At 50.4% G+C, this 12928-nt stretch overlaps 1 protein-coding gene across 1 annotated transcript in view; it reads right to left on the reverse strand.

The window, feature by feature from the left end:
* Positions 1-12928, reverse strand: part of DIPK1B (divergent protein kinase domain 1B) — a 45929-nt gene that overhangs the window by 12111 nt on the left and 20890 nt on the right. The gene's annotated exons all lie outside the window — the stretch shown is intronic.

Raw genomic sequence — 12928 nt, forward strand, 5'->3', positions numbered from 1 at the left:
CGTTTTGAGATTTGCATTTTCCTCTGAGCACAGCTAGATGCTCTTCACGCATCTGGAATCCTATTTGCTCTCATAAAGAGTGCGTGGAACTTTAATGTTGTCCTCGGTATAGCTGTTGTAGCCTTTTAGCTTTCACAAGCCTGTTCCTATAGGGTAACCCCGGTAAAGGGCGAAGCCAAAGACCAAGAGCCCAAAGGGGGCAGCAGTGCCAAGTGCAAGGAGCACAGCACCACACGCTCATATTTTGAAAGCTGCACAGTCTCCTGGGAGCAGAGTGGCGGTTTGGTGTCTCCACGGCTGGAGCTTGCCCTTGGAAGAGTATCATGGCCTTTGTGGGGTGGAGAGGGGCTTTCTGTTTCCAGTTTTCCCCCCATGCCGCACTGGTAAACAAACATGTACTACTAATTTTAAAAAAATCATGGATTCAGGTGTAACTAGCTAACGGATATTGTACCTCATACATAGAACTGAAGTGATGTTAATTAACTACTGTTTTCTCCTGCTGATAATAGCTCATCTTAATAGCCTCTTACAGTTTGTATGGCAACTTCCACCTTCTCTGTATGTATGTGTATATATATATCTTCTTACTATATGTTCCATTCTATCCATCCGACAAAGGGGGCTGTAGCCCACGAAAGCTTATGCTCTAATAACTTTGTTAGTCTCTAAGGTGCCACAAGTACTCCTGTTCTTTTTGCGGATACAGACTAACATGGCTGCTACTCTGAAACCTACTATTTACTATAACCCTACAGTAAATGATTCAGGACTTAGACTAGCTAATGGTTCAGTAGCTATATGGACTAGTTTTATATTGTTAGATATGTTTTAAATATGTTTTATACCAGTGGTCCTCAAACTTTTGTACTGGTGACCCCTTTCACACAGCAAGCCTCTGAGTGTGACCCCCCCACACATTAAAAACACTTTTTTTTATATTTAACACTATTATAAATGCTGGAGGTGAAGTGGGGTTTGGGGTGGAGGCTGACAGCTCGTGACCCACCCCAAGTAATAACCTCACGACCGCCAGTTTGAGAACCCCTGTTTTGTACAGTCTGGTCATAGAATCATAGAATATCAGGGTTGGAAGGGACCTCAGGAGGTCATCTAGTCCAACCCCCTGCTCAAAGCAGGACCAATCCCCAATTATTGCCCCAGATCCCAAATGGCCCCCTCAAGGATTGAACTCACAACCCTAGGTTTAGCAGGCCAATGCTCAAACCACTGAGCTATCCCTCTCCCGTCAATTTTTTTTCTGTTGGTAGAAGTTGACCCGCTAAGATAACCATACATGCAGAGTAGAGAAAATATATATTTGCTCTGGTTTTCTGTCTGTTTACTTTGTGCATTCAACAGCATTTTGTTTATATTCAGTTTCATGGTTTCCTCTGCTCATGGGGGGTCTTTCAGCCAGTAACAGAGTCAGGAAAGAAAATCTTACAAACTAGGAAAGGGCGATGGTAAAAACACAAAACTTGTCAGGGGGATTCAGATACTTAGAGGTGCTCTGTGCCTCAGTTTCCCCACCTGTAACTTGGGGATAATGCAGTTGTTCAATATCATCTAGGTGGGTGAGGCTTAACTCATTCATGTTTGCAAAGAGCTGTGAAATCCCTGAAGAGCTACGTCAGTCAGAAGGGCCAACATTTTCAGACGTGGCTCGTGATTGTTGCATGCCCAAACTGAGCCAACTAGAAGGGCTGTGATTTTCAGAGGGCAAGTGCTCAGCCACTTTGAGGCTCAGGTTGGGTCCCCACAAATGGCGGTGCCCAAACTCACTAGACACTTCTAAAAATCTTGCCCAAGAATTTTTACCATAAACAGCTAAGGCCAAGGTAAAACTGGCTCCTGTCACTTCAACTGAGCTGGGCCTGAGTTTTCCACACTGGATCCATGTGCCAGCTACATTTGGCTTTATTGCAAAGCAGACCGTGCAGCTCAGCTGGAGCTGTTGCCTTTCCTGCCAGTTTGATCTGACCTGTTGCCTACAGCCCATGTCCAGCCCCGTGCTGGACACTATCAAACGGCCATCATCAGAAGCAGGACAACTGCTGCACCAGATAAGGGTGAGCCCAATGCTTGGGAATGTAGCAGATTCCCCTACCCAGCCAGGGACATGTGCTGCACAGCTGCCTACTCAAATGGCTGCATTAGTCACCCTAATTGCTCTCTGTTCTGAAAGTAACCCACCCCTTTAAGCCCAATCTATCCCTGGGCTCAGGCCTGCTGTAATGATCCAGCAGGCATCAATAAACAAATTAGTCCCCACAGGCAGGGAGTGGATCAATACTTGGTAATCACTCATTCTATCATGGTAGTCTCCATCTGACAGATGAGTGGTGCCTTAATTAGGATGGACTGGCAGGCAGCTCAGCACTAAATGACTTGCTGCTCTCACAGTGGGGAGATGGGCTGTGTCGTCATCGCATTGCTTCCCTCACTTGGGTTGTTTCACGCCACTCTGCCCAGCTCTTTCGATAAGCGCAAACAGGATGCTCTGGCTCAGTCTGGAGATGGTGCTTTCCAGCCAGGGCGCTACTCTCGAGATGGGGATTAGTTGCAAACTGGATCGGGATCCAAACTCTCCCAGCGTTCCAGGATGCTGGGATTCCCGTTTGGCCCGTTATGGCACTAAATACCAGCCACAAAGGCCAAGGAGCTCAGCTGTGCTGTGAAATGGTCAGGGCTAACTGGAGCTGGGGGGAGTTGTTCTGAGCCCCTCTCCAGGTGAAAGTGGTACTAAGGCATGTCCCAGCCTATGGTAATGGGAGCATCTGTCACTAGAGATTCCTCCCCTCTTTAGCACAGGATCACACACTTCCTCCAGTCAGCACCACTGCAACCTCAAGTCTCAGATACAATGTCAAGGGCTAGGGGAGGGGAAACAGGCCACCTTTGCTTTTAGTGAATTGCAATTTGAGATGGTCACATTGACCCTGCCCTAGGGCTTCATTCTGCCAGGGGTAGAGGGCCCTTTCATCCCACTGATGTCAGCAAGTTGAGGGCACTTGGCATCTCACAGGAGTGCTCAGCACCTTACAGGATTGAGCCACCATCATTCCGTTTATAAGAAAGGGGGTGCCTCTGCTTGCTATGGTGGTGATAGTCTGGGTCAAACAGAGGCAGCACAGGAGAACCAGATGGGGAAGAACCTCAACTCCCCACTCATGTAGCTAAACAGGGGTGGGGTGGGGAAAAGCACCCCACTTCCCAAGGAGACAGCCAGCTAGCTAGAGAGTTTGGGGGAAGGTGCCAGGCCCTGGAGCAGAGCTGAGATTCCCTGCCCTGCAAAACTAGGGAGGGTCAGTAAACAAGCAACACTATAAAGCCAAGCCTGGGAAGTGGTCACAAGCAGGGGCTTGTGAGTCTGAGGGGCTGTTTACATGTGGAGTTATTCCTGATTGACCTGCTAGGTTAAGCTAAACTGGAACAAGGCACCCTTATTCCAGAATCAGGGTGGCCACTCGTGGAGTAAATCAGGAACCGTTAATCAGACACAACTCTGTGTAGACAAGTTCTGAGTGGGAGATGGGCTACACCTGCCATCACTGAGGCTGGCTAATAGGGAGAGCTGATTGGAGAGCACAAAGGGAAGGTGTCCAAGCCTTTGAAAGGGCCTGTCTGAGGGCTGGGCTGCCCTTAGTTAGGTAGCAAGTCTCCTAGTTGCTGCAGTGCTAGGGCCCTTGTTGGGGGATTTCTTGATAGGCGGGAATTGTTTTTTAAAAAGTCTCCTTTACTCAAGCTGTTGTGTAGCTAGTAGTGGAGGGAGAGAGTCTAGGCAGGGAGGCCTGGGGGTGTGGTAATGCAAGCCATGCCAGGTTGCTGAGTTGATGATCCATCTTTGAGGTTTGATGGAGGGGGATAACTACTGGGGATAGGGGCTAACCTGAATCGGGGAGAAGAAGGGGTCTTGCAGCGTGTATTCGTTCTGTGTTTGCTAGGATGGCTGGTAAAGCTGCTGGATACAAATCAATGGTGACTAAGAGCCACATATAAACTGAAAAGGCATTTTATGGGCAGGGTGTCCTCCCTGGCCAAATGAACCACTGTCCCAAACTTGCAAGATAAGGCTGCCTTCCCTCCTAAATCCATTTGTCCTGTCCTCAAAGGACCCAGTTCCTGCCCCTCCCCAGCAGGGCTGTGCGCCTGCCCATGCAGCCTAGGTACCATCTGATCCACAAGCTGATTGATGCTTTCATACAAATGAGTAAATTCAAGGAGCTGCTCAGTTCTCCTCTCCTGAGGCAATTTAGACACTGCCTGACTGACCAAGCATCCCCTGTGATCTTGCCACTGAAGTCCATGCAGAGGCTGGATTCATAGCAGCTGTTGCCAGTTAAGAAGCTTGGGCCCTGCAGTGACTTGGACTTTGAGTTAGGAAAATAAACGGATTTTCCCAGTGTTCCCAGATGACATTGACTCTCCCTCCATCCCCAGCTCCACCAACAGCTCTTCCCCCATGGAGGGACCGTTCTGAGCTTGCACCTGTGCAGTCTGGCAGCAAGGGATTGTGCTGTGAAGGCTTGTGCAGTCTTCAGCACTGTGCTCGCCCTGGCTGTTTGGCCTTCCCCAGGGGCATGCAGCCGGATGCACCTGCAACTCCCATCAATTCCCACACTGAGCTCTCAGTGCCTTGGGGATTCAGGCCTGGGAATAAGCCTCTGAAAAAGGAAGTTAAGGGAAAGCAAAGAGCCAGGCGAGCTGCTGTCTCAGCCAGGCAGGGAGGATGCTCCCAGCAGCACATGGCCTGTGTACCCCAGTCCGACACTTCCCCAATGGGGCTGGCCCAGGCCCCACAGCTGACAAATGAACCCTCAACTCAGGAGGGTTGGGTGCCTGCAGCAGTGAGTTCAGCATGGCCAGATGGCAGACTCCTGCAACAGCTTACAAATCCTGTCTGCTCCCACCCACAATCTGCCCCAGCAGAATCTGTTAGAGCCAACAAGGAAACCCAAGGGAGCAGACAGAGCCTGGAGTCTGGGCTGCTCGTGAGATATAGATGGGGTCAAGTAGAGTCAGTAGAAACCCAGCCCAGCCATTGCCCGCTGCCAGCTCAGCACACGGCAGGGAAGGGCACTCTTACCAAGGCTGGCAGGCTGTGCTCAAGGGCACAATGAAAGCCTAGGGACTGCAATCCACCCACTTGCACCCTTCTCCCCCATAATCCTAACACATACACACACACATTTTAGTGGGAAATTTATGCCAGAGCAGCAATGAGGTTGGCCGGCCGTGCGGGTCGACTCTCAAATGGTGCCGGTGACAGGACAGCAGCAGACCCATGGAGCACCAACCATTTAATCACCCCGTAGCTATTCCATGTAATGATAAGTGCATTTCCGAGGCCAGCCCTATCTATCCTGGCAGCAATTTCCAGCAATACCGTCGTCATATGTTCTCTCATCAAGCGGGCTCGTTAGGAGCGGGGTTGATTCAGCGACGTCTCACCAAGTAGAATCAATTAATGTGTCAAAACAAGGCAGGCGCGGCAGTGCTGAAATCTGAAGTGAGCACAGTGTGCCTGCAAATGAAAAGGCTCCCTACCAAGGGAGCCGTTATTAGCGATGGAGCTGAGAGGGAAGAGATCTTAGCACAAATGGGGTGGGATCGCGGCTTTACCGACTGCTGCCACTTTGGGGGTGAGCAGAGGAGCTTGGCACGAGTACTGGTTCCTGGACGCAAGCTGCCTGCACAGACGAGTGCAAGGCATAGAGAACAGGTATCAGCATGTACCCCAGCAGCAACCTCTCTGACCTCTAAATGGGCATAGCATGCCCTTTCCGCCTGCCAGCCAATGAGAAAGGGCCTGTCTTCTCACGCTGGCACCCTAGAAAATCCTAGCAAAAAGGAAGTACTGGGAACAAACAGGAGAATTTACATGCCAAGAGGAAAAACCCATTAAAATAATGAATCTGCCAGGCACTTGGTCTGAGGGCTTCAGTCAGCTAAGCCTCACAGCAACAGGGAGGAATAAGTATTTTTAAATCCATTTATACTGAGCAACAGCAAGGCGAAGTGATGACTCAGTGGATGGGAACCCAGGAGTCCTGACTCTCAGTCAGCAGCCTTAAGTACAGGCCTGCAGTCTCCTTCCAAAGCTGAGAAAAGAACCCAGGAGTCCTGACTCTCAGCCAGCTGCTTTAACAACAGGCCAAAACTCCCTTCCAAAGCTAGGAACGGCATCCAGGAGTCTTGACTCCTGAGCCCAGGTTCTAACTTCTAGACAATGTTCTTTATGTTGGAAAAAAAAAATGACCCAAGTAGGAAGAGGCCATAAGAAAGGAACTGACTGTGAGTTAGGGACACCCGGAGCATGGGATTGCGTCCCTGACCATCCTGGCTAACAGCCATTGATGGACCTATCCTCTATGAACCTATCTAATTCTTGTTTGAACCCAGTTATACTTTTTGCCTTCACAACATCCCCTGGCAATGAGTTCCACAGGTTGGTGGTGCGTTATACAAAGAAATACTTCCTTGTGTTTGTTTTAAACCTGCGGCCTATTATTTTCACTGGGGGACCCCTGGTTCTTGTGTTATGGGAAGGGGTAAATGACACTTCCTTATTCACTTTCTCCACACCAGTCATGGTTTTATAGACCTCTATCATATCTCCCCTCAGGTGTCTCTTTTCTAAACTGAACAGCCCCAGTCTTTTTAATCACTCCTCGTATGGAAGCTGTTCCCTACCCCTGATCATTTTTGTTGCCCTTCTCTCTTGCACTTCTTAATAAGGGCCTGTGTATGCTTCCAGGTCCCTCTCACAGGCAATGTGTGCTTGGGGGACATAACAGGGACTCTTCCACGATAATGCATCCTTAATGGCCTAGTGCTTCTGACCTCCTGATCTTCCCTTCCCTTTATTACTGCAAGATTAGTGATCGAGCGCCCACTGCCTGACACAATTAACTCAGTAGTTACGCACTGAGGACGATCAAGAGCTGCTGTTAAAATCTCATTAAGGGCAGTTGTAGAGACAGCAAAGCTGTCTGCTAATGGCTAGGAATCTCCTTGCCAGAGAAGTGGAGCCATGACATAAAGGAGAAAGGGATAACCCAGTCTCTGGGAATGCTTCCTTGGAACCCAGGTCGGGGAGAAGGGAAATGCAGTCTGGTTGTGTGGATAGATAACTATAGTGTAACCAGGAGCTTCTTCGTTAACGCCTCAGCCCAGCCATGTTGGACTAGCCCCAGCAATGCACCCGACCCTCTTGCAGATGGGCCTGCAAGGCGTGCCCTTGCCAGAGATATGCTGATGTGCTCAGGATCTCCCCAGAGCAGCCACACAAGCTGCATTTGTTCCTCTGGAAGAGCAGATTGTGTGCTACAAAGCCTAGGCACAACCAGGTTGAGCTCCAGCTGGCAGCCTTTCTGGGGCACTTCATTGCTGCTCTCGACTCATCGATTTTAAGGCCAGCAAGGCCCTTTGTGATCCTGCAGCCTGACCCCCTGCCTAACACAGGCTACTCAGCAATTCAGGTCAATTAGGTAATGTTACATTAACACAACTTCTCTGTGTTTCACTGCTTTTGTTTGGGCCTCTGTACCGCTGTTCCAGAAGCCACGGCTTTCCGCACTCCTCTTCAATGTGCAGCTCACACTGAGAAGTCCTGGTTTCCAACAGCAGGCGTGGACTGAAATCATTTTGCTGCCATTCTGCTAGTGCACCGTGATCTCCCCTGACACAGGAATCGCTTTGTCATTGCCTTGACATTGTAACTTCATTTCCATGGCCTGACTTTGACATTAATTTGCCGCTGTCTGCCTGGCCTAGCCTCCTCTCTGCTGACACCTAATTAAATTGCTTTGCCATCCTCCAGCCAGGACAAGCTCAACTCGTGACCTCCCCCTGTGACAATGCCAAGTCCTAGGCTGTTAACACGGAGGGGAATTAGGAGTTACAAGGCGTTATTGGGGCCCAGCTTTCAAACCTGAATATTTTAATATCTCAGCTCCCCTTTGCCAGGATGCAAAACGTTTGCGATCAATTACGCAGCTGGTATGCTCAGACCACAGCCTATCATGCTGACCAGTACCGTCTTATTGATTCCTTGTGCTCCCCAGGGGATCTGCCTGTATCCATCTATTGCCTCTTGCCTCATACTTACAGAGTGTCAGCAATTTGGAGTAGGGATTGTCTTCTCATTCTGTGTTTGTACAGCCTCTACCACAATGAGGGCCTGGGCCGTGACTGGAACTCCTATGTGCTACTGCATTATTAACAATGAACAATATTAAATCAACCGATGTAACAAGCTAAGAGCCCAGGCTGTGAACTCCCTCCCCTCTCCGGGACAACGTACGTGTGTAGCTACTCACCAATGGGAGTAAGGGGTTCACAGTCTGGCCCTACATAGCTGAAATCCACATTTCAGGCTAGCTGGCTTGGGGAGTTGGACTCAAACTCAAGCATTATAAGATTGTGCATAGGAAAGCCTGAGAGAGTCATCTCTTTGTAAGGTGTTCAGATGCCACAGTGATGGAGGTGGCATTATAATTCTAGATGGGTGGATAGAGGGACTAGACAGGCAGATAAAAACACCAACGGACAAACTAGGTGCGAATGAAGCACCGCAGTAGCAGGGAGCTGATTTGTGTTAATCGAACAGCCCTGGTCCCATTTAGCCATGGCCCGAACCCAGAGGGTGAAGCTGGCTTCCCATTCTCCATCCTCGTTGGACGAGAACAGGGGGAGGTTTTATGGCACGCTCTTGGCGCTGAGCAAAGGGCTCCAACTGCCCCCTTTAGCACAGGCTCAATTCACTGCTGAGAGCTGCAAACCTCTTCAACATCCCTGCTCTTGAGATCTGCCTGCCACTGCTATAGCCTCCGGCAACCCTTTCCTCCCACCTCCCGCTAGCTGCTCGGTATCCGCCACGCATGTCACCGTGCATATAAACCCATCACTCTAATAGGCTTTGATGGTGCTACAATGCTCCCGGGACTACGGCTATGGTCTCCCTGCTCTGATCTTGCTGCTCGTGCTATTAATTTACATCTAAGATGGGGCAAGTCTCAAGCGAAAGCATTCCCTAGCTTCCGACTGCAGCATGACCCGGACCAGTACACAAGCCTTCGCCCCGGCTGTTGTGGATCGCCAGAGAAAACACCAGTGACAGCCTACAACTCGGGTGCTGTAATATTAATGCAGCTGTAATGAGACAGAGGGAGAAGCCAGGAGCAAGGGTATAGACACGTAGGCTTGCTGATGTGTCACAGAGAGATTACTAGAGCTGGCAGCTGGAGACAGGTAGGCAGAGCGCGAGGGGAGATGGAAAGATAAATTCAGGGAGCTGATCTGCTGCTTTTCCAGGCACCTGAGATGCTTTCCCAGAAGGAGCTGCCTCTTCACGTCTGCATCATGCCTCCCTCTGCTCGAAGCCTATTCTCTAGCGCCTTTCAGCAGAGGGTCTGCCGTCGGGTTCAGGCACTGGCCTGAGACTCCAGAGACCTGGGTTCAGTTCTCAGTACTGCCACAGATGCCGTGTGTGACCTAGGGCAAGCCACTTCCTTTCTCTAGGCTGCAGTTCCCCCTCTGTAACATGGGGGTAATAATCCTGCGTTGTCTGTTTAGGCTATAAGCTCTTCGGGGCAGGGACTCTCTCACTACATGTTCATGCAGCACCTAGCACAATGGGGTCCATTGGGCTCTCTCTATCAGAACAAGTTCTAATAATAATATGGCCCCATAGGCTGAGCGGAACACCATAATCCAGGGCCTTGCAGGGTTGTTCTGCCCGGGTGAGAAATGGTTGATATGAGTCGGGTATATTCTGGGTGCAGTCTTTTTATTCACAGAAATAGACACACGGTCATGTATCTCTGACCAGCAGTAGGGAGACACAGCACGCAGGCTTTTGCTGAGATCCCCAGCAGAGCTGGCTGGAGAACGACAATCCCATTTCATGCCAACTTTCGAGGTTCAATATTGGTTTTCGTTCTGCATTGGAACGAGACCAAAAACCTTCGGAACATTTTCACCAATTGCACTGTGCCAAAATGAGCATTTTGATCCCAAAATGTCTAGGTTTTTGATTCGGGTGTCTCTCACTCTCTCTCTGATCAGAGGTGACCATAGAGCCCTGGACCACAGAAACCATCACCAGGAAAACTTTGTCGAAATTGACACATCTCCACAAAACATTTCAGCTTTGTCCAAGCACCATACTGCGATGACATTTAATTTTGTTAAAAATGCTCCAGCCAGCTCTCCTCCCAAACCGGACATGCCAGCCCTGGTCCCAAGAAGCTGCTGTCTCTCAGCCTCTGTCACCTTCCTGGGTCACTCTACACCTCTGATTATTGCTCACTGCTGCTCCTCTGCACACAGTGCAGTAGAGCGCCCAGCCCTTCTGTTGGCTACTTGGAAAACCCTCTTTCCCCTCACTGGCTTGCTTTTCCAGGTGCCTTTGAGGCATTCACCGCACCCTTTGTCTGCAGCTGGTTTTACTGCAAGAGTCCCAATTGCTGCTCCTCTTAGACACAAAGGGGAAAGGTTAAGTGTACCCACTCACCTCAAGCTCTGTGATTGGTCTGCATCCAAGACCCCATTACCACCTTTCACCAAAACAATAGCATCCACGAGCACTTTGCAAACACGGATTCGTTAACCCTCATAACTCCGTTTCACAGATGGGAAACTGAGACACCGAGTGATATGAGTGACTCACTGGGGGATCTTGGGAGAGTGGCAGAGGTGCTGATGGACCCCAGGAAGCCTGACTCCCAGTCTCCTCCTCTGAACACTGGACCCAAGTGACCGGTGCTGGTGCCAGGAGAGCTGGGAGTTACTGAAATAAACCCTTTGTGTAACCCCCAGTGAGATTTGACTCCAGATCTGGGGTGTGGAGAGAGAAAGTGAGGTGAGCAAGTCCAGGGTGTGTGTGGCAGGCAGGGAGGGGGTGCAGACAGTGGGTTCACAGGAGTGCGTCACGACAAAACCCAGGCTGCACACAGGGAAATGCTCAGAAACCCATTAACTGGCAGCTGTCAGGGAGCACCGTCTGCTTTGTAATCCTCTGCCTGTCAGCAGTTCAGAGAGGGAGGCAGGGATCTCCTTGGAGACCAAGCCAGCCAGCATAAGACTAGGATCAAGGAGGAGGAAGTAGGGTCTGCCATGGCAGGGGAAGCAGGAAAGAAAACGGAGCTGAAGCTAGGGAAGCTGGCACATTGACCCATGTCCCTGCCACCAGATCTCAACAGCCAGCAGTGCCTGGGCAGAGCTAAGGGCAGAGGGAGTGAGGGCTCTGCTGTCCTTTCATAAAGCTCCCACTCCATAGACACACACACCCCCGCCCCTTACCTTGGTCACCGCCTGTCCAGTCAATAAGCTGTAATCACCAGTCCATAGTCTACAGCAAGATACCAGCCGTCGCACTGAAGTCACTCATCCCAGCCTCACAGTCTCTGGCTAATCAGTGGGTGTCTGGTTACATGTCCCCACCAGATACACCCAGCTTCTCAGGTGCCCTTGCCAAGTGTGTGCTGGGTTCAGAACCACCCTCGTGTAGCCACGGACATTGCACCTGCTGCTGTCTTATCAGCCCCCCGGCCCTTTCTGCCAGTGCCTGGGACACCTGCCTGGGGAGAGGAGCTGAAGCACCTATCGATCTGGGCATGTTTGCTCTTGAGAAAAGAAGACAGAGTGAGGACCTGAGAACAGTCTTCAAATATGTTATAAAGAGGAGAGCGATCGATTGTTCTCCGTGTCCACTGGAGAGGTAGGTAGGACAGGGAGGTAGGACAGGGAGCAATGGGCTTAATCTGCAGCAAGGGAGATTTAGGTTAGATATTTGGGAAAGCTTTGTAACAGCAAGGGCAGTTACGCTCGGGAACTGGCTTCCAAGGGAGGTTGTGGAATCCCCATCATAAGAGACTTTTAGGAACAGGTTGGACAAACCCTTGTCAGGGATGGTGACTTGGCCCTTCCTCAGCGCAGGGGACTGGACTCGATGACCTCTCAAGGTCCCTTCCAGCCCAGCATTTCTGTGATCCTATGACCTGAACCTGTGTCCCAAACTGGGCCCTGCCTTCACCGTTGGAAGCCATGTAGCTTTTCCCCACTTTGTCTCCCCCCGTAGCTCCCTCGGCACTGCTGCAGAGGAAACACCAAACATCTCCACAAGCAAGCCAGCACTCTCTGGATTCCCAGCCACCTGGCGGCCCAAACTCTGTCCTTGTGAGCCTTGCAGCCAAACCCTGCACACTCCACAGGAAGAGAAGGTTCAAAGAAGCATCAGGGTCCTAAGTCCTCATCCCAGGTGCTGATCACAGTCCCCAGCCGAGAACCCACTGTCCCTTCCTCACTGTGGACTGACTTATAAGCCTCTGTGCGACTAAACTGCCACTCATCACGTCTCGGCACCTCTCCTCGCCTCTATTCAGTGCTGCAATCGGTTACAGCCTCTTCTGAGACCATCAAATTGGTTCCAGTCTCTCCAGTTCACTGCACGGTTCTCGGCGCCATTGCCCAACGATCAGCAGTGTATGAAGGATTTTCAATTCATGAAAGTTTTAGAGATTTTTTACTTTTTGTCCCAATTTGAGACAGGAAAATTTTTTCAAAAATTCTCAAGGGACAAGAAAATCCACAAAGCTCTAAGAATCATCCAGCCTTCCTCCCACCCTGTCTATTTAGGGTCTAAGCTCTTTGGGGCAGGGACTGTCTCCCCCTTGGGCGTTTGCACGATGTTTGACACAATGGGCCACAATGGACGTTACCCTAATACAAACCATTAATACATCATAATAAAGAGACGTTCAGCTCCGATCACCCATCGCTCCACACCACCACCCCGCAGATCACCACTTTTTGGACTATGTCAGGACAGAAAAGCAAACAAGCCCTGGGCGCTCCTTGCTCTTGGTACCCTTGCCAATCTCTACATCCCCAGCCACCTGGCTGCTGCATGCTTTCCAGTGCC

Source organism: Natator depressus, chromosome 16 (assembly GCF_965152275.1).
Source record: "Natator depressus isolate rNatDep1 chromosome 16, rNatDep2.hap1, whole genome shotgun sequence".
In the NCBI taxonomy this organism is placed as follows: Eukaryota; Metazoa; Chordata; order Testudines; family Cheloniidae; genus Natator; species Natator depressus.